The following is a 20200-nucleotide window of genomic DNA, read 5'->3' on the forward strand; positions in this document are numbered from 1 at the left end:
CTATTTTAAGTCCTAAATAAAAAGCAGCCTTCAATAAAAGCTAGGTTATTAGTCCTAAAGCTAGGTCTACACCGTCGGAATAGCCTGTACGTGCCGTCCTCACTGATAGCCACAGAAGATAATTTTTGGCTCTTAAACTGATACGTGTTACGGTGAGACTTATACAGTTTTAGCAAGTTTTTGTTATGTATTCTAGACTTTAGTTTCTTTCACTAGAGGCCTCTAACTTTGCCTTTGGAATTTTATAAGCATGATACATAAGGTGAACTCGTTAAATTATTTAAGGAGTAGTGAGACTTAATGGCAGCATACAGAGTTTTCTTTTGTTTTGACTAGATTTTATATCATAACAGCTTATACCAGTATTTTCTTTGAAATCGTACTGTAAAGAAAAGATTCTCGGCTTTTAGCAAACTTAGAAATACGGGAAATTGCTTTATAGTGAACCATGTTTCTTTTCAATCTATGTTTATGATACAAAGCTAACCCTTTTCTGACCAAAACTATGTTGGGATGGTCAGTATTTCACATAGAACGACTACCTATCTTACTTTCATAACCCAAATATAGAGAAACATTGTACTCCTCCACAACAATGGTTTAAGTTATTAACTTTTACGATTCTTAATGGTCAATCAAGAAGCAACGCTTCAGTTGCAAGATAAGCTTAATTTCTACATAGCAGAGATTTGCATAAATAAGGGACTTGTCTTGACTAGCGGGATATTTTGACAGTACCTACAGTTGACGTCAAGGGTGAATTGTCCACCCACGCTTTGAGTCATAGATACGAATGATATATGGAATAACTGAAATAATCCAGATCCAGATAAATGTGTATACGTTATCTATATTTGTAGAAAACACGTATTTTTTTTGAAAAAATTGTGTTTTACGGTCATGCATGTGGTCCCAATGGCAATGTGATAAATTGTTTCTTCATTTATCAATACAAATTATTCAGTATTTTCAGAGCCGAAAATGTTCTTTTATATTTTCAACTCTTTTATTGTAAAATTTTTATTTCCATTTATAAAGTAATCATAAATTCGAGTTTTCACACAATTTTATTTATACCATTGTCGAGTACTGCAATGTGGGTTAAAATCACCATAATCGGTTAACATTGGTAGGTCAAATGTATGTGGTTTTCAATAATGCCGCCGGTTTTACAGTGCCAAAACGAGATATAATATAATAGCTACTTTATATCGCCATAGTTCCCCAAATGTACGTACACATTTTAATGCACTTGAGTATGAATATTTTGGTCATGACCTACTTTATCAGCCAAGTTAGCGTGCTCTAAAAGCCGGTCGATATTTTTAATATAAAATGTATTCAGCGCTTTACGCTTTTTTGTGAATAGTTTTTGTTAAAAGTTCTGCTTAGTTAATTGTATAGTTTTGCTTTGAATACAGATTTTCAATGTTTGATTTGGGATTTGATGTTTTCGATAAGGGCAATTTCAATGGATTTTTAAAAAGATAGGCACATTTGTACAATTTTATGTTACTACTACTTCTTTCATGTGTTTACTGTGTACGTAAATGGTTAAATTAAAAAAAAGGTTCATAGATTTTTTGTAAGTAGGTACAAACAAATTGGTTAGTAATCTATGTTTAATTGAGAAAATTATCAGAACGTAAAACAATTTTTTTTTAAGTTTATTATTATTTCATAAATAGATAAGTATTTATACAGTTAATTTTACTACATTTAAGTAGATTTATCTAGTTTAAGTTACCACATATAATTGGCAACCTATAATAGGGTATTTTAGTCTAGATGAGAAAAAAATTAAAAGTGTATTACAATGATTGTTTAGAGGAAAAGCAATCGGGAAATGTTAGTTTCACTTCGTAAGGTACATAAATATATTTTTTATTGCAGTTTAAAGTTTTTAGGTTTTTTTATCTGTCTTTGAACACTACGAAATGTCGCCGCCATGCTAATGACGTCATTATGGTAGTAAACAACTTTTAACCAAGTGTTTCTCATATTTATATCCACTGGTACTTGAATCCATAATTTGTCTGGTGTTTTTACACTAGTGTTCTCACATTCAGAAACAACACACCAACGATACGGAGCATAATTACTCATTATTAAAATTTTCAATACATATCAAAATATGTATTACTGACAGCTGTAGTTTGTTTTCTTACGTAATGACGTCATGACCAAAAAACAATCATGGCGTCCGTTGTGTGCCGCGTTTTCGCGAAATACGCGCGAAATTTGAAATTATGATAAAACAATTAATTTATATTCGTACATAACGTGAGAAGAAAAAATATTTTTAATTTTTTAGAGATATATTAAGACTAAAGAATTTATTTAAGATATATTTCAAAAATGCATGTAATACCCTATTGGCAACTGTAGCTCTTTACTCCTTAAAACCTCCTTTTTCTGTTAATTTGTACACAGAAGCTGTTGGTTTTCTTTTGCTAAATAAATAAAAACCTACAAAAAAACTGAATACAGAAATGTAAACATACATAACACAAAATAATTCTTAACAACAACTTACCAAGGTCTTTATCAAGGATAATTAAAGGTCAATAATGTACTACCGTAAACTGGGTAACGGTACCCGGATTAATTGTGTTACACTAATATCCGGGTAACCAGCCGGTGAACCGGGTTCTTTGAAATATAATCTACACGTTTAAGTATTGTGGGCACGCAACTTGACTGTTTAGAAAGGTTATATTTCAGTTAGTTTTTTGCCATAATTACTTAGTAAATGTTGACTATGAATTGTATCGTTTTTTTTTTTCAAAGTCAATTCTATCTATTTGTCCTCTCTGCTTACAGTGTAAGAGAATGACTACATATGTCCTGAGAAGTCACCCGCGTCCTGAATATAGTTGTCTATGTATTTCGGAATCAGTGTTCAGTGAAAGAATGTTTCAAATCTGTAATTCTGGAGTCTTTTGGGTGCAAACAAACAACAAAAAACTCTATTTAATATTTGTATAGAAGCATATACCTATTTATTACCTATATTATAGAACTATTAACATATTCAGAAAGGAAGTCTAATGCCTAGCAGCACTACATAACATTTTCGAGCCGACGCACAAATTCTGAACCGTTCAAATTCAGCAGCTCATTGTATTCTGATACGTTTCCCTCGATCCTCTACAATACTGAACTCTTCGAATGTACCTTACAGTACCTCTATAATATAGCTGCGTAGGTATTTTCTAAACAAAGGTTTTGCCTCGAATGCATTAAACCATTCCCCTTTAACATAGGCTCGCTAGATTCATAACCTCACCGCGTAACAGCTTTATAGCAGAACGAAGCCACAGATTATGTAGTCACACAGATGTGTTACTCTTTTGATGTCACTTGTGGCTTTGTGGCTGTTGGTACACCGTATACGTTTTGTGTGTGAATGTAGATATGTGTCATTTAATTATTTTTTTTGGCAAAATTAAGTTTCATGGGAAATGTGAACCTGTTTTTTTAGAGATAATACCTAATTATAAATTCAATAATAACCGACCACAACATAGATGGAAAAAGGCTCAGAGGATAATGCATTCAATAATAAAACTAATTAATTCATCCAGTTCTTTCATTTTTAATCTCAGAAGTCGGCAAGGCACTTATTATTGTAGTCTTTGTCCTATAAAGATACATCTTCATACAAGTATAAAAATATCGGCTCGCTGGCTATGCATAACTCCGTATTTTGTGCCTCACCATTTACAGTTATTGTCCAACTAACTACTGCGTATAGATGCACCATCGACGACAATGCATTAAAAGAGACACCCAGATTTTAAATCTCCATTCGCTACTTAATCTATGCCATATGAAATTGTGAACTGGCTTGCAATAACGAAGTTATGGCTGGCACAAAACGAATTAATCACCGTATCAGGCCATAGGAACAACGGATGAGGTTTATATTTAATAATGTGGTGATGGTTAAGTAATGGCTCCATTTTATACTTACTCTGTTATTTATTGACTTAAAAACTTGGAAAATTTTAAAAAATGCATTAGGAAGATATACTTAAAATGCACTAACTTTGTGTTAGCACGTAAAATATCTCCTAGTTGAAATCGATGTACGAATTTTCTGTTTTATATTCAACTTATACTTGTTTATAATATCTTATGTGAACAAAAAGTCACTTTAAGATAGTTATTAATAGTTTAATTTTACATCTTTCATTGCTGGACTTGAAATTAACTTTAAACCATTATCTTCTGTAATAACTGTGAATACAGATTTTGCAACGTAAAATCGAAAATATATATTACGTCAGATGATGAGTATCTCTCATAAGTTCAGCGGAGTGCGTGCATAAAATGGCCAAACCCATTTAAAAGTTCTGATTACATTTTCAACCACATAAAATCTTCATAATAACTTAGTAATTTATTGGAACTCTGAACTACCCTCAAACGTAAAAGAAATCATTACGCTCATAATATTTCTTTGTTGAAGATATGACTTTTGAAAGAAAGTGATAAAGTAAGATTGTTTTAACTTTAATAAAAGCGGGACGATAAATCTAAGCTTATGTGCCGTTATTAAAAACTTCGCTTTTTAATGGAAAATGTTTCTGGTGTAAGTAGTTTGAATTTTTTTTGCCATAACTAAGTAGTATAATTAAACTCGACATGGTTAGTGTGAATTGAAATGAAGAAAATCTAATAGTCCTCCCTTAGTTTCACCCGCATTATAATCATCGGCACGAATGTTGAGCGCTGACCTTCCAGAGAACCAATCCCGAGTGACGGCTATGACGCGATGCGCTGCGGGCCAATCACCGCTTTACCCCGCCCCCGCGCCTCACTTCATACCACAAAAGGGACATGATAAATCACTTCTGCGCAAGTGAAGGTCAGCGCTCAAGATTCGTGCCGATGATTATACGAGGGACCACCTACCCACACAAGAATAATAGTAGACTATGTGTTATTTAAATACATTATCGAAATTACTGTCCAGTTTCATCCAGATCCATCCAGTAGTTTAGAAAGAGAGGGATAAGAAGAGCCAACATCAAGGTATACACACAAACTTTCGTGTTTATACTACAAATAGGGTATTATGTTTAAATGTAGCTGTTATGGACCAAGTGATAAATTGGGCAGTATACATAATGCCCGGTCATTATGAAAAAAGCCCAATATGAGAGTGCAATTTGATAATAATTATTCAAATAATCAAATTGACCGGGCACTATACATATTGCCTGTGACCTTTTGGGCAAAGTAATATAAACACGTTTAATTTCATTTTTTTTATTGTTATTGGCATTTAACTTAAACTAAATATTAATAGCATGCAACATGCAGCAAGCACGGCTTCTGTCACGGCTCCGGCGCTGCGGGGCTCCGGCGGTCCCATGCGAGCTTATCGTCGCAGATGGTTTTCACGCTCACCACCGCAGCTTCGGCTTGCTGGCCAGCCTCAGCCGCGGCGGCAAGCGTTAAAACTACCTGCGCCTCAGCTCGCAGGCCTTGACCCTCCGCGCCTACGCGGTTTTGAATTGCACTCTAGGGGTAGGGCAGACAAGACTACGTGGAGTCGGGTTTGCAGCGATTCGTTTTCGTCACTGACTTCAATTTTAAATACAATGTTTTGAATCCAAATTAAATTCTACCATAAAAAAAACGAGCCAAGAAAAATGAGATCAAGAAAAACGATGCCGAGTAAGTAAATTAGATGACAATTGTCCAATAAATAATTTTGTGGTTAGACTTATAATTTCCCATTAAAAAAGAACATATAATTTTCGAAACAATAATCATAAAATATGTAGCAAGTAACAGAATTTATTTATTAGAACAACTGCCACGCTCGCACCGCATAAAATATAGCTTTATTATCAAATTGCCCAACTGTCATGTAGCAATATAATAATGCCCGTGCAATGTGATAAATAATGAAGTTAAGATAGTTATTAATCACTTGGCCCGATAAAGCTAGACATTATTCATAATGCTCGGGCATTATAAATAATGCCCGAATTAATCACATGGTCCATAACATAGCTATCATTGTATTAGAAATCCAACACCTTTTATAAAAGTTCTCTTACCCTGTTTCTATTTTATGAACAGAGATCGATAAGATATTTATAGGATCCTTGTTTATTGGTCCTTCTAAGACGCCTTGTATCTTTCCCAGTATCTATTTCACTCGCTTCTCTGACCTTTTCTTGTTACGGAAAAACATAAATTCTTAATATTTTTTACTTTAAAACCTTTTCAATCTAACCTTAAACTATAAACTTAGTTACCCTTACAGCCAGTTTCTTCATCAAAAGTAAAAGCCAAAGTAGCTATATCTACTGTGGGTACATATTCTATATCCTACAGCCTTTCACCACTCACGACAAACTGAACCTCCTTAAAATATTACTAGCGATAGAATATAGATATAATAAACCATAGATAGATATAGATTCCATTCCTCTATGCATCGGAACCCTTAACTTAATTACCGTATCCTTCAGCGTTGCGGGGGTTGAATGGAATTTCATTAAGACCCGAGCACCTTGACTTAACACGTGAGAATTTTTCAATATCGGAAGGTTGTACTTAGAACGTCTATGTTATGTGACGTCAGACGTTCTGTCTACTCGTTAGTGTGTCTATGTTTTAGTTGGTATTACTTGTTATTAAAGTAAACGATATTTTGTAAAATTATTTAAAAATGAATTGTATTTTCAACGTTTTCGTACAAACAATTTTGCTCATTTTAAACATAATTCAATATATTATTCTTTATTGCACACTTAACAACAAATAAACTCTTTTGCAAAAAAAACGGGCACCTATGCGAAATTTTAGTTTTAAGGACTTTACGTGTATTTCAAAGGGTTTTCATGATTGTAGTATGTTTCTAGCATCAAAAGAGTTAGCCGAGCATGCGTGAGAGTGTATTCTAAATTTGAATTTTGTACAATTGCTAAGAAATTGGTTAAACCTTGTTTTGGACTAATTGCTGACAGAAAGTTCGTCGGTGTTTTGAAAAGTTTTTGAAGTGATTTTCAGGAAAATGATAATGCAGTTTTAATTAATGATTAATGTACTTTTTTGTTAGATGAAAACATTTTTGAAAAACTATGCGTATTTGATAAAATTTTCACCTGCTCTAAATGGGCTATACTGATGATTGATGGCAATGTTAAGAGTTTCGGTATTTTATTGTTAAGCGTTCTATTGTTTAGATATTGTACCCAAGTGTTTTAAAATATCGCTTTTTCATAAATAAACACTATTTAGAAGAGTATCAGTACTTTGAGCTACGACAAAACCAATTTAAAGTAAGCAGTGCCCATCACAACTCGTCTCCTATCGGACTTTGACCTTTTTTTAAAGTCTTGAATTTCTATAAAATACAGAAAATAGCGCATAGACCGTGAGCACGAGGTCCTTAGGTCTCGTGATCACTGATTTTTAAACAACCTCGTCTCTTGGGAAACTCCGTAGACCTCTGAAGATCTATGAGTCTGAGCGTTCAAATAGCGTGTTTTCATCCCACGGACATTTTATTAAATAAACTTGCCTGCACCGAGATTTTCTGGCATCTACAGCACTTTTCTGCTTAAATCATAACAATAATTGGCTATCTGCTCATTTCTTAAGAAACATACGTTTGGCAAATCATTTTGAATTCTTGACTCCCTTTCAGCTAAATCGTCGTTTAGTAACCCGATACCTATGGAGTTATCGAGAGCTTCAACGAGGCAATAATTTAACTTTTTAGATAGCTTTAACCCTCCTCATCATTTTTCATGCGGTTAATTTTAACATTTATCACAAAATTTGGTATTTTTTAAATGTCAAAGTCCGATAGGAGACGGGTTGTGATCGGAACTGCTTACTTTAAATTGGTTTTGTCGCAGCCAAAGGTACTGATACTCTTCTAAATAGTGTTTATTTATGAAAAAGCGATATTTTAAAACACGTGTCTACAATATCTAAACAATAGAACGCTTAACAATAAAATACCGAAACTCTTAACATTGCCATCAATCATCAGTATAGCCCATTTAGAGCAGGTGAAAATTTTATCAAATACGCATAGTTTTTCAAAAATGTTTTCATCTAACAAAAAAGTACATTAATCATTTATTAAAACTGCATTATCATTTTCCTGAAAATCACTTCAAAAACTTTTCAAAACACCGACGAACTTTCTGTCAGCAATTAGTCCAAAACAAGGTTTAACCAATTTCTTAGCAATTGTACAAAATTCAAATTTAGAATACACTCTCACGCATGCTCGGCTAACTCTTTTGATGCTAGAAACATACTACAATCATGAAAACCCTTTGAAATACACGTAAAGTCCTTAAAACTAAGATTTCGCATAAGTGCCCGTTTTTTTTGCAAAAGAGTGTATATAAAAATAATACAGACAGTTTATGTACAATGGCGAGCTTAACCCAGAATTGGGTTCTCTTACAGCCAACCTTAAAGCCATAGAGAGATTCGATAGTGGTAGGGTAGATTCAAAAAAGTGCACAACAAGTTTCAACAGATAAAATATTTTTTAGTTTTTTAGATACTAAAGTATAGTACAACTACGTGAATCACGTGTATGCGGTATGTGCAAACACCACGGAGTAATTCTTCATGGCAAGCAAGACGTCCTTTAGGTATTTTTGTAGACTGTTACTTGAAAATACTAGATACTTAAAATAACGATACAAATTACACGATATTATAAAGTGTGGCCGATGCAGGTTGCAGTACACAAGTTCAATACCTGATTCACTAGAAGCAGAGTCTACGCCAATTTTAAACTAACGTGTTTACCTAACTACGTATGCATTTTCCAACCTAATTGTGTTTCACAAATGAAACTTAGTTTCATCCAAATATTTTCTGTCTGGTCCAATTTGGCACAGGCCATGTGTTAATTAACAGCCGAGTTGTTCCAAATTGGATGCACAAAAGCCAATGCAACGATTTTGGCAGAACATATTGGCTTAGATCTAGATAAAAACAAGAGGTGAATTAATTGTTTGGTATAAAAAACAGGGCCGTAGATTAAAACCAAGAAACATAATTTGAGAAAATTGGATGTGAACGACGTAATTTTTACAATATTAGACGTGTGAAAGTATGCAAGTCTACCTGTCTGTCTATCGCGCTTTCATGCTTAAACTACTGAACCCTATTTAAATGTTTGATACAAATGTCATATAGTATTGGAGCCCGAGAGAGCTCGAGACATAGTTTACTTTTTATAGCGGGTAGTAGTTCCATTGAGACGCAGATAGAATTGCGGGGAACAGCTAGTCCGTTTGTAAAACTTATTTATTTATTTCTTAGCTACAATTCAGTATACAATTAGACTGAATATATCAATTCTAAAATACCAGGCCAAAATTGAAAAACAAAACTTTAACATTAAGTAATTCCAAGCAAATGCCGTCAATAACTAAAAAATACACCGTGAACTATTTCACAGTGATTTTAACCAGCGATCTTAAAGTCGGCAGTTCTTTGTTAGAGTACCCCCTTTTATAAGAAAAGCTTGTTCAAACACCGCTGTAAAGAGAGGAACGCCTGTAATTATCGTCTAGCGGTGAATAATTTGCTCGTTAACAGTTTGCAGTTATTTTTAATGATTTCCAATATTTATTTATTTATTTATTTATTAAACCACCTTAAAACTATCATCACAGGACTTATCCTAATACGATTATTATTAACGGGGGTTTAAACTACTTTTATTGCATGAAGTAACGGTGAAAAACTATGTATAAGAATTGTTTTGAAAATCACAAGCGATTTTTAGATAAAGTATGCCATACCTATATGTAGACCTTTTTATTATTGTACAATTATATTTTCAAACAAAAGACTATTTTGTTTTGATAACGTAGTATATTATGTAGTTTTTTTTACTTTGCTATGAGAAATTTTGTCAAAATACTTCTGTCCACAAGGAAAACGCATTGTACCGTGTTCCCTGTAGATTTCTCACAAGAACCCGACATAACGGTTATTTACCATAATTGATCACACAAGATGGTAAATTAATAATGATCCAAAATAATGTATCATCATTATTCAGGATACAGCCTGCATAAAATACTTCATTATCATAATTTCCTTGCATAATACAAAATAAACTGAGGAACAAAGAATTTTCGAAGCCCACACATACTTGTTTGTTGATAAACACAATTTCTTCTAAAGAGCTTGGCAATATGACCAGAATACTAAATAGGTACTAAGACTTTTCAAAGCAAGGCCTATTTATTTAAGAGTCGAGTCGTTACTGGATTGTTCGAAAGAGGCACCGCGGCCCTGGAACACAAATGGCTGAAGTCATAGATGAGTTTTAAACAGTTGAAGTCTATCAATTACTTTTAAATTATCTGCACACTGCAACTTTTGGTTGGCCGATAGTTTGTTTGGGCTTAATGAGTATGAAGATGGACGGTACTTTGATTGGCATCAAGATTAAGAAAAATGCCTACATATACATGGGGTCAACTGTGTCGAATGTTTAGTCTGCATTCTACTCCTATTCTATTTACATAAGGAGTATTGTAATAAGCCTGCCGATAAAGCTTGTAATTAATGCCTTACGTACATATGATGTAGCCGTACTTACGGAATCAATCGTAAATACTTACGGAATCAAAGGCGACCATTATTTTTCAATACTTTCCTTATTTAAAGAACACTCACCCATAAAATACCATAAAGTAAAAAGGCAATAATTTTAACCTTTTTACACAAATTCGGCATTTTCGCTGTAAAATGACTATCAAAACCCATATTTGGGTCGTAAACATTTTTACGATACATAACACAGCACTTTAGGTGCTTTTTTTTAAATATATTTTCATACAAAGTTCTTTGTACGGTTGCAATAAAACATAGTTTTTATTTGGACTTTTTGCAGTCAAGGTAAACTGAATTTAGTGGTATGGTTGCAGTATTTAGTTACATTGTATGGGCCAATAAAGTTTTATTGAATTTTCTCTATAACATATAAATTTTGCATAATCCTGAAACGTGGTATATTGTATGATCTCTTCTGCCTAAATATCATCATCACCATCTCAGCCATAGGAAGTCCACTGCTGAACATAGGCCTCCCTCTTTGATCTCCACAGATACCGATAGAGATCTGTCTAAATATAATCTCTTTAATATTTTATCCGCTGTCATTTCTATCATTTTATTTTACCTATCCACCACGCTATATTTCATCCTATTTACACCACCAAAATAAATAGGAATACTATCCCAATAATACCTGTCGACGTAAACCTCACGTCATTGTCCCTACCCAAGTTGCAAGAGATGGTTAAATCGAGCATAGTGCACGCATGAGTGCATGCATACAGATTTAGTTAAACTCAAACTATCCGACTAGACTATTCTAAACACATGAATCCAGTTCAAGAACCCGATACCCTTTTTGGTGAGACTCTGATTACCCGCAACGACTACCAAAGATGTAAATTTGTCAGCTGGGACTAAAATTCTTAGATAAAAGTCCTTCCGAAATCATAGAAGACTACGGATGATCACCTATTCACGGGTCGATAGCGCCAACTTTTCCTTAACCTTTAATCGATATCCATGTAGCAATTACTAAGCCACGAGTATCATCCAAAAAATATTAAATTTTCCCCCAATTATCATGACAATTTAATAATAAAAAATTACCATATCCCGCTCAGTGGGCTGTCGATAAAATGCAACGGCAGCTGTTCACTTTAATTCAATGAGTACGGCGCTGCATATTCGAACGAGGCTTTATTCAAATTAAATGCAAGAGGTATTTTGATGGCAATAATGGCGTAAATTAGTGCATAGTGGGTTACGTTCTTGGAGAAAAATTTTAATGTGGTTTTAGGTGGGTCTTTTATTTTATTCGCTTAGTGGTTTCAGCTTCAGGAGTTATATACCCAATCATTTTTCGAAAACGATATATGGTAAATATACCTTTCTCATGACATAAAATAATATTTTACATGTGTGCAATTAAAATTTTTGTTTGTTACTTTACGCACTGTGGTGAAATATTTTTATCGATATAATTACAATGTAACTGCCTGTACATAGATTTATTTTTTAAATTGTTCTATGGGAAGTTGATCCACCGCATTTTAATCTTCCCGATAATTCCATGTGTTTTTTACTTAACACAAAATTACTCTCCTTTTAATACCATATACTTATTTATAGTAGATAAGTAATTCGCAGAAACTCAAATATCTTCAGAAATGTTATTCCTACACGAAGCCTTGACGATACACCATTTGCAGATAAATAATGTAAACAAAGTTGTTTGCCATGCCCCAGCAGACATGGCCAAAACATCATAATAATATTATAGTAATTTATATACGAAATATGTATTAGATAATGTTAATCTTCGGTAATATATTTTGGCTTTGCTTTATGGAAAAGTTATGTCTGATATTCGAACAATCTTAATATATTTAGCTTAGTTATAAGAAAATATGAACTTTATATCGAATCTGTGTAGTCTGAAATAAATAGTTTTTATTTATTTATAGTATAAATAGCTTTTGCCAGCGTTTTTACCAAGTATTATTTTGCGAACAACTCCGCGCACCCGGATAATAACATTGGCTATTTTGTATTTACATTATTTTTCATATCGATTCAGTAGTTAATGAGCTTAGCGCATTCAAACAAACTCTTCAGCTTTGTTATATTAGACCTGAGTAAAAATTGGGGACGAATTTTTTGACACTTTTTAGTTGTTTGTTTTACTAGGATAGTACAACAGTAACAACAACAGTTTTAGTTTTAAGTTGTATATACAACATGTAACTTAATTAACGCACATCCTGAAATTAGTTTGTTCAGAATCGTTTACTGAATCGATTTATATCATTTTTAATATAGGTAATTTTTTTTCCCAGAAATAGTTAAATCTACGGAAATTATTGTCATATTAGCCATGTACAGTCAAAACAAACTCAAATAGACCGAAACTCAAAGTAATAAGACTTCGTGTATTGTCGGCTATTTCCGTAGTTTCGTTATGTTGTGTCGAGTCGAGCGGCGCGCGGCGCGAAATTTGCGTGCGTAGTAGTATGACCAAAAAGTTCTCCAAGAATTGGTATAACTAATTTAGTAAATAACAATGCATATACATTTTAAATTAAAAATTCAGTGTATGTATTATGATTATAACATAATATTCTAATTGGGGTGTTTGAGGGTGTGCGTTAATTAGGTACGTTACATGTTAGTATAAGTTTATTTTTACTTTTTAAACTTAAAGTTATAATTGTAAGTATTTTATAAGTCTTACAGATCAGCTATCTAAAATCTCTAGGTAATAGTGTTAGCACTATGTAAGTGCCATCATTTAAGCGATTACCAACTCCGCTCCCTTGGGTGCAATCCTGTCTTATCGCTAGCCTATATTTTACACTGGCGAGATTTTAACCTGATACCGTAAAGCTTTTAACATTTCACATTTAGGGGTAGAAAACTTAGCTTAAGGATAGGTATGTTTTAAGTATTTTTTTTACTGTAAAGATAAACGTGTTTAAAAATGATTAATTCACGTTCTTCAAAGCAAATCCGTTTTTAGAGTAGGTATACGTTAATCGTTATTTAAAATGCCATATTCCTTAGTATATGTACTTTAACATAGGAAGTTATCATAGGTGGGAATTATGCTCACCTCACCTCTAAATAAGTCTTAGGTACTAAAGAGATTTTCTGTTGCAGCGATTACTTTAAAAATTGAATTGTCTGTAAAATTGAGTAACGTTTCAGTATTCGATTATAAAACAAATCAAGGTCTTATTGTGATCATTACCTATATAAATATTTTTTCAAGAACACCCGAACAAAATAATCTTCACTACATATTCTACCTCTAAATCGCTAGATAGCTTCACTAGGTCTAATTATCATGTTTCCAAGTAACTAGGGCTATACAAACTTACAAGGAAATCCGATAGCCACAATTTAAATCGCGTGCAGACCATAGATACTTAAATCAAGGGAAGCGAAACTATCTCTTTTTGCCCCCGTTTACCCCTCGCAACAAATGTGTTACGGGTCTTAGATAAGTATGTAATGACCCGAATAAATATATCGAGTATATTAGAGCTGGGTGGATAAAAAAATCTAGGTATACTAATAGGTAGCTTAATTAATAAAGCTAAACAGTGTGATTGCTTGTTCGTACCTACTCACCAATCTCAGAAAATACTGGACTAATCTGAAAAATTACGTGGAGGTTGTCTATCTGAACTTCTCGACCAAGTTCTTTCTTCTCAAAATTTTAATGTTTACCTGGGGATAGCGTTGTGGGTTACATTATGACCACAACAAGTCATTGTTATATTAGTTGTAAGATCTTATAATGTTGCTGTTCCTTAAAATAAAAAATAAAAGTTACTTAGGTAAATTGGTACTTTTATCTTGAAAGTTTTTTTTAGTTCCGATACCTTAATACTTACCTAGTCGTCTGATATTTTTTTCATGAAGTCTGATATCCTTACTTCGATTTATCCAGCGTTACGTCGATAAGGTATAGATAGTTCAACTCAGATTTGCGCGCGGCCCTATGTGTGCGTCGGCTTGTAAATATACAACTTTCATTCGTGTGACAGTGACGTCGTCCGAGCATGACGTGTTCTCATCGCTTTTTGTTATGGGTACAGTCGTTTACGAAAATGTCTAGTTCTTCACGGAGAAAATGTTTCAAAGGAGTCAGGTAGCATTTCAAAAAATGAAACATTCAAGGCTTTTTATTATAACATTTTACAGTTTTTCATTATTTTCTCATACGTCTTTTCAAATTGACATTGACAGTGTCTAAGAAATAAATGACGTGAAATATCTAAGATGAATTAAATACTCCTTACATATTTTCTAGCTCGGGGTACGCGGACAATAAATAAAAGTGTGGACTAAGAATGTAAAAAAAAAACGTAATCGTGTATAATAATGTAAACAAAATGTGTGGGGAATTTTAAAAAATTATATTGCTTCGCATAATGTCGACCAAAATAAGACGGAAATAATGAAACTCATAAATGAACGTTTAAATCAAATTGATTAAGGGATGTGGGGTAATACTTGTCGACATGTACAAAAGAATAAAGAAGAATATTATAGACATTTTGACATGGAGTCAGAATTTATAATTCACCTTGGAAAGTAGCGAATCCAAAAACTCAACATTTGATTTTTCAAGTAGCGATTCAGAATCGTTATAAAAAGATTAAGACTAAATTACGTTATAACTATTTTTCTTAAACACCTGTATACAACCCCGAAATAACTGTATTTGTACCTGACTGTACCTCTTGTCACGCACACAAAGTCACTGTATATGTACAAGGATTACCCACACAAAAGGCCGCGCGCACGACTGAGTTGAACTTACTATAAAATTCTTAGGCATTTGAACATGTCGTCGAGTTTATCTTGTCCCGTTAAAATAAATCGCGTCGGCAGTTTTCGTGTTAACTGAACTTTTTATTGGCGCTTGTCTGATTGCTATCGGGATTAAATACTGCCTAATCTACTTTTTTATTTACATAGATTTTACCTTGTTAAATCTACTTCTTGGTAGAGTATTTTATTGCAATAGATAAGACTAGTTAAACATTACTAAATTAAGAAGACAAGAATCGTTGTCAGATTTTCTTGCTTCTGTCCACTTCTGACTGCCAAAGAACCTTATGATAGTCGGGATCCAGTAATTTATCGTGCCTTCCGAAACAATAAACATTACTTTATTAAGAAGACAAGAATCGCTGTCAGATTTTCTGGCTTCTGACTACCTGTAAAGACTGCCAAATGTATTCAAATGACAACTGGGACCCACCAATTTAACGTGCTTTCCGAAACAGGAAAGAACTCGTCATGGTAAGATGATCACCCGTGCACTGACCGCACCTAGCATTGATTTACCTTTGTTATGATCGATCGAGCCGTGCGGCTGTTAATTAAGCACGCATATGAGCTTTTTAAACATCTTCTTAGACACCAATGGCTGTGTTTCGGATAGCACGTTAAACTGTAGGTCCCGGCTGTCATTAAACATCCTTGGCAGTCGTTACGGGTAGTCAGAAGCCAGTAAGTCTGACACCAATCTAACCAAGGGGTATCGGGTTGCCTGGGTTACTAGGTTGAGGAGGTCAGATAGGCAGTCGGTTCTTGTAAAGAACTGGTACTCAGCTGAATCCAGTGAGACTGGAAGCCGACCAAAACATAGTTGGGAAAAAGGCTCGGAGGATGATGATGAGCTTTTTGAACAAAACTAAAGCGATTTTAAATAAAATGTATAAATACGTTTAAACCAATTACTATCTAGGGATTCAGAATAGTAGTAAATTCAGTAGGTTTACAAAGCAAACATCTGTGCAATCGTTATTTATTCTTGTCCCGACATCCGTATTGCTGTCACGGGCTTATTGACAAATTGCTCAACACTGATATTGATTTCAATTTGAACTGTACTGTGGATTTTGTGCGATTTTGCTATTTTTTGGGGCTATTGAAAAATAGTTAGGGAAGTACTAGGAAAAATATATAATACCTACCTAATAGAAAAAGTATTAAAAAAAAGTAAGGGTGCTCAATTTTAGTATACAGAATTTTCAACGATATTAGCAATGCTATTGTTTATTTAATGATTACGAAACAATTTTGATGAAAGAAGTAATTATTTAATTATCGATTTTACTGAATACGTATCAAATAAAGGTAGGTATGGATGAAGTTTTTTTTTCAGTGGTAATTTATAATTACAGTTCAAGAACAATTTCACTGTCAACTTGTAAAATGATAGAGTAGATTGATGTAGTTAAATGACACCTATCAAATTATACCTACTTATTAGTAGAAATTTTCCGAAGACCATAATATTAATATTACACTGTCCGTCCTTAAAAGTGGGCAGTCTGACCTCCAAGATGGTTAATGTACAATACACGCTTCAACCAAAGTGATTGATGGTAAGCTAATAATAGGACGGTTATAAATCTAAGAAACAAAAGCGATGAGTTTTCAAGAAATATAGCTTTTCTTAGAAATATAAAGCTATCTTGGTAGGAATGACAGAAAAACATCATGACAATGTACCATATGGCACTGTGGACTCGTGGTAAGGTTTTTTTACTCATTAAAAGGTTAATTTTGACTGTAATACATAGTAAAATGAAAATCAGCCTTACAATATAAATATAAGTGTTAATTATAATGTCAAAGATTTAATAAAAATAAAACAGGTGTAGCCTGGCTGCCTTCTGCCCGCGGCTTCTAACGCGTCCCGGATGGTGAAAACGATCCCATATCCTTCTCCCGGGTCTATGCTACCTCCCGTCTAATTTTCAGCTTAAACGGTTCAGCCAGTTATAAAATGTGTAACTAACAACACTTTCTTTTATATATATTTATATAGATGGTTACACAATATATGTATATGACATAGAAAAGAAAACCAAATAATTCACATATTCCGTCTTCCACAAAAATGACCAATCTCCATTTTCCTACATTTCTATGATCGAGTTTTCTGTAACCGTTTTGAACAATGGACATAATAATATTGATTCCTCCGCTTTCCTATTGTGCTTGTAAAATAACATTGTCAAGACGAATGAGTTTCTGTTTGTACACGAAGACTTTTAACAGGAAAATAAGTGATTTCTACTGATAACGGTATTGTGTCTAGAATGTGTTATTTTTTTTGACACACGACATTACAATCAAAAATCGCAAAATTATTTTTAGTTACTGTGTTCAAATAACTTCAGTTTGTTGCTATGGAGATTTTGATTTTGGAATAGATATACTTTATCATTGCTTAATTCTTAAAAATATGTGTTTGGAACGTTACGACGTATTACCGCATAGGTATAGATATAATAAATTAAAACTGTGATATCTTAGTGATAAAAGCATTTCAAGCTACTTAAAAAGTACAAGTATATAAGCACGCTCAAATTAACAGTATAACGTTTCTAAACTACCTAAAGCTTTATTGCTTTAATTATCCAAAACTTCCGCTTTTACCTTTGGGAAAACAGTACACAAGTACTAGAAGTAATTTATCTTCCTAACTCAATCTGTTCAACAATATTCTAGGCTGCCTCATTTGATCGGAAGTTGTAAATCCGAATGCTAACGTTAGGTTCAATTCCCAGGTTAGATAAATATCAGGCTGTACTCGGTGGGCTTTCTAGGAAGCCTGAGTCTAGATTTGTGGTTCCCGAAATATTATGTAGTGAAATTCTAGAATGTAATGGAATTGAAATATAAATAGTGATATCCAAGAATTCTTTCTAAGAAACAAATGCAATGATAACAGAAAACTATGAACAGATTTTTGAACATAAGAATATTTTTTCTCGTTTAGCTCCAATATTTTATCGGCTACTTCTAGACCGGGTAGATCCAGTAAAACCTGTTAGAATCAGTCCAGCCATTTCGGAGATTAGGCGGAACAAACAGACAGACACAACATAAAAAAATATTTGTATATGTATTGTGTCAATATGAAGGTCATTTTAATATAACAAACAGACACTCTATCTAATGTTATTAATTTTTATATAAATGAAAAATTATGGGCAACAGTTACCTTCACATAGATATACTCACTAACTACAAAGACAAAATATATAAGCATTACTTTACATAGACTGATCTAGAATCTCAATTACCACCCGGATGCACTGAAACCCAGGATAGCATACTAATGAGGAGTTCAGCCCCGGTCGTTAATTATGATAATGATGAATGACGTTTGATTATAAGCTGCAAATTGAAGGTATATGAAATCGTATCCAACTGTTATAATAATGTTACAGGGGTATAATGTAGATCCATGTTTGTTAGGTAATCTTTAAACAACCGATTCGATTTTTATGAAACTTTGCGGTAATATAGCTTATTCATCGCGACAGTAATTTTTCAGGTTAAATTTTTACTCCACATAATTTCAATTCGATTTACATAATTTAATGTAGGTATTAATTTTTCATCAATATATTCCTATTTTTAATTACTCATATTTAAAAGAATGTATATGTTATTAAATTCACCGGATTATTCGTCAGTAACTGCAACCGATAAAATTAATACATTCACTCCTTATAATTTACAACAATATTTCACCTTTAAAGACACATTTCAAACGACTTGAAAACACGAAGACTTCAATTTAAAAAGGCACTTATTTTCTGCAATTAACTGCTCACTGTTAAGCCAGCAGTTTCGTGGTCACGCCATGTTTGAGTAAAAGGCATACTAACATAATATAAGTATGTAAATGTGGTCATTTTAAGCCACTGTTAAGGGGTTCTCAGAAAAGTATACTGTTTAAAAAATCTAATTTTGCTAGATTTTATCTATTAAGTATGTTTGAAGGATAGGACTATTTTATACCATGTTCTGATTAATATACTGCCTTTAGCCTAAAATATCAGTTTTCATAATAATATAGATACTTGTCACGGCTAGAGCTGGTTACACCTAGATCTAGCCGGCTAAAACTAGATATAGCCGGCCACATGGAGCAAAAATTTGGTTATATCCCCTTATCTTCGGTTAGAATTAGGTGTAGCCTTTGTCATAGCGGCTAGAACTAAGTGTACTCATTCAAGGCTAGATTTAGGTGGGTCGTTGAAATGCGGTTTTTACTCATTTATTTATGGGAGATAGCTAACTAAGTATTTCAATAAAACATGTATTTTATTCAAACAAATATGAACGTGCGTAGCATATAGATTCCAACCACTCCACCATTTTTTGTAGGACATGAATATGGAAGAATTGTATTTCCAAATAAAATCGCTTGCGAAGGTGGAGTGGGATTTAATTTACCAAAAACTTTATATTAAAAAGGCACTTCAAAAATATACGTAAAATAAAATCTGACAAATAATACGCTGAAAACCACATCAAAATCGTACAGATATAATAAAAATATACAGCCCAAACTGAAAACCACCATTTAAGAAGATAAAAAGGTGTGCCAACATAGTTACACTATTTACTTAACTTTTATATCTAATTCACACAAAATTAGCCCAGAATTGTGTCAATTTACACCATAAAGTAACAAGTATAAAGTTGGCAGTATAAGCCAAAACACCGGCCTTGCCCACTGATTTGAACAACGTATGGGCTTGGCTTGTAATTACACAAATGGATTAATACTGCCCACCCA

The sequence above is a fragment of the Helicoverpa armigera genome, chromosome 19, assembly GCF_030705265.1.
Source record: "Helicoverpa armigera isolate CAAS_96S chromosome 19, ASM3070526v1, whole genome shotgun sequence".
Lineage (NCBI taxonomy): Eukaryota > Metazoa > Arthropoda > Insecta > Lepidoptera > Noctuidae > Helicoverpa > Helicoverpa armigera.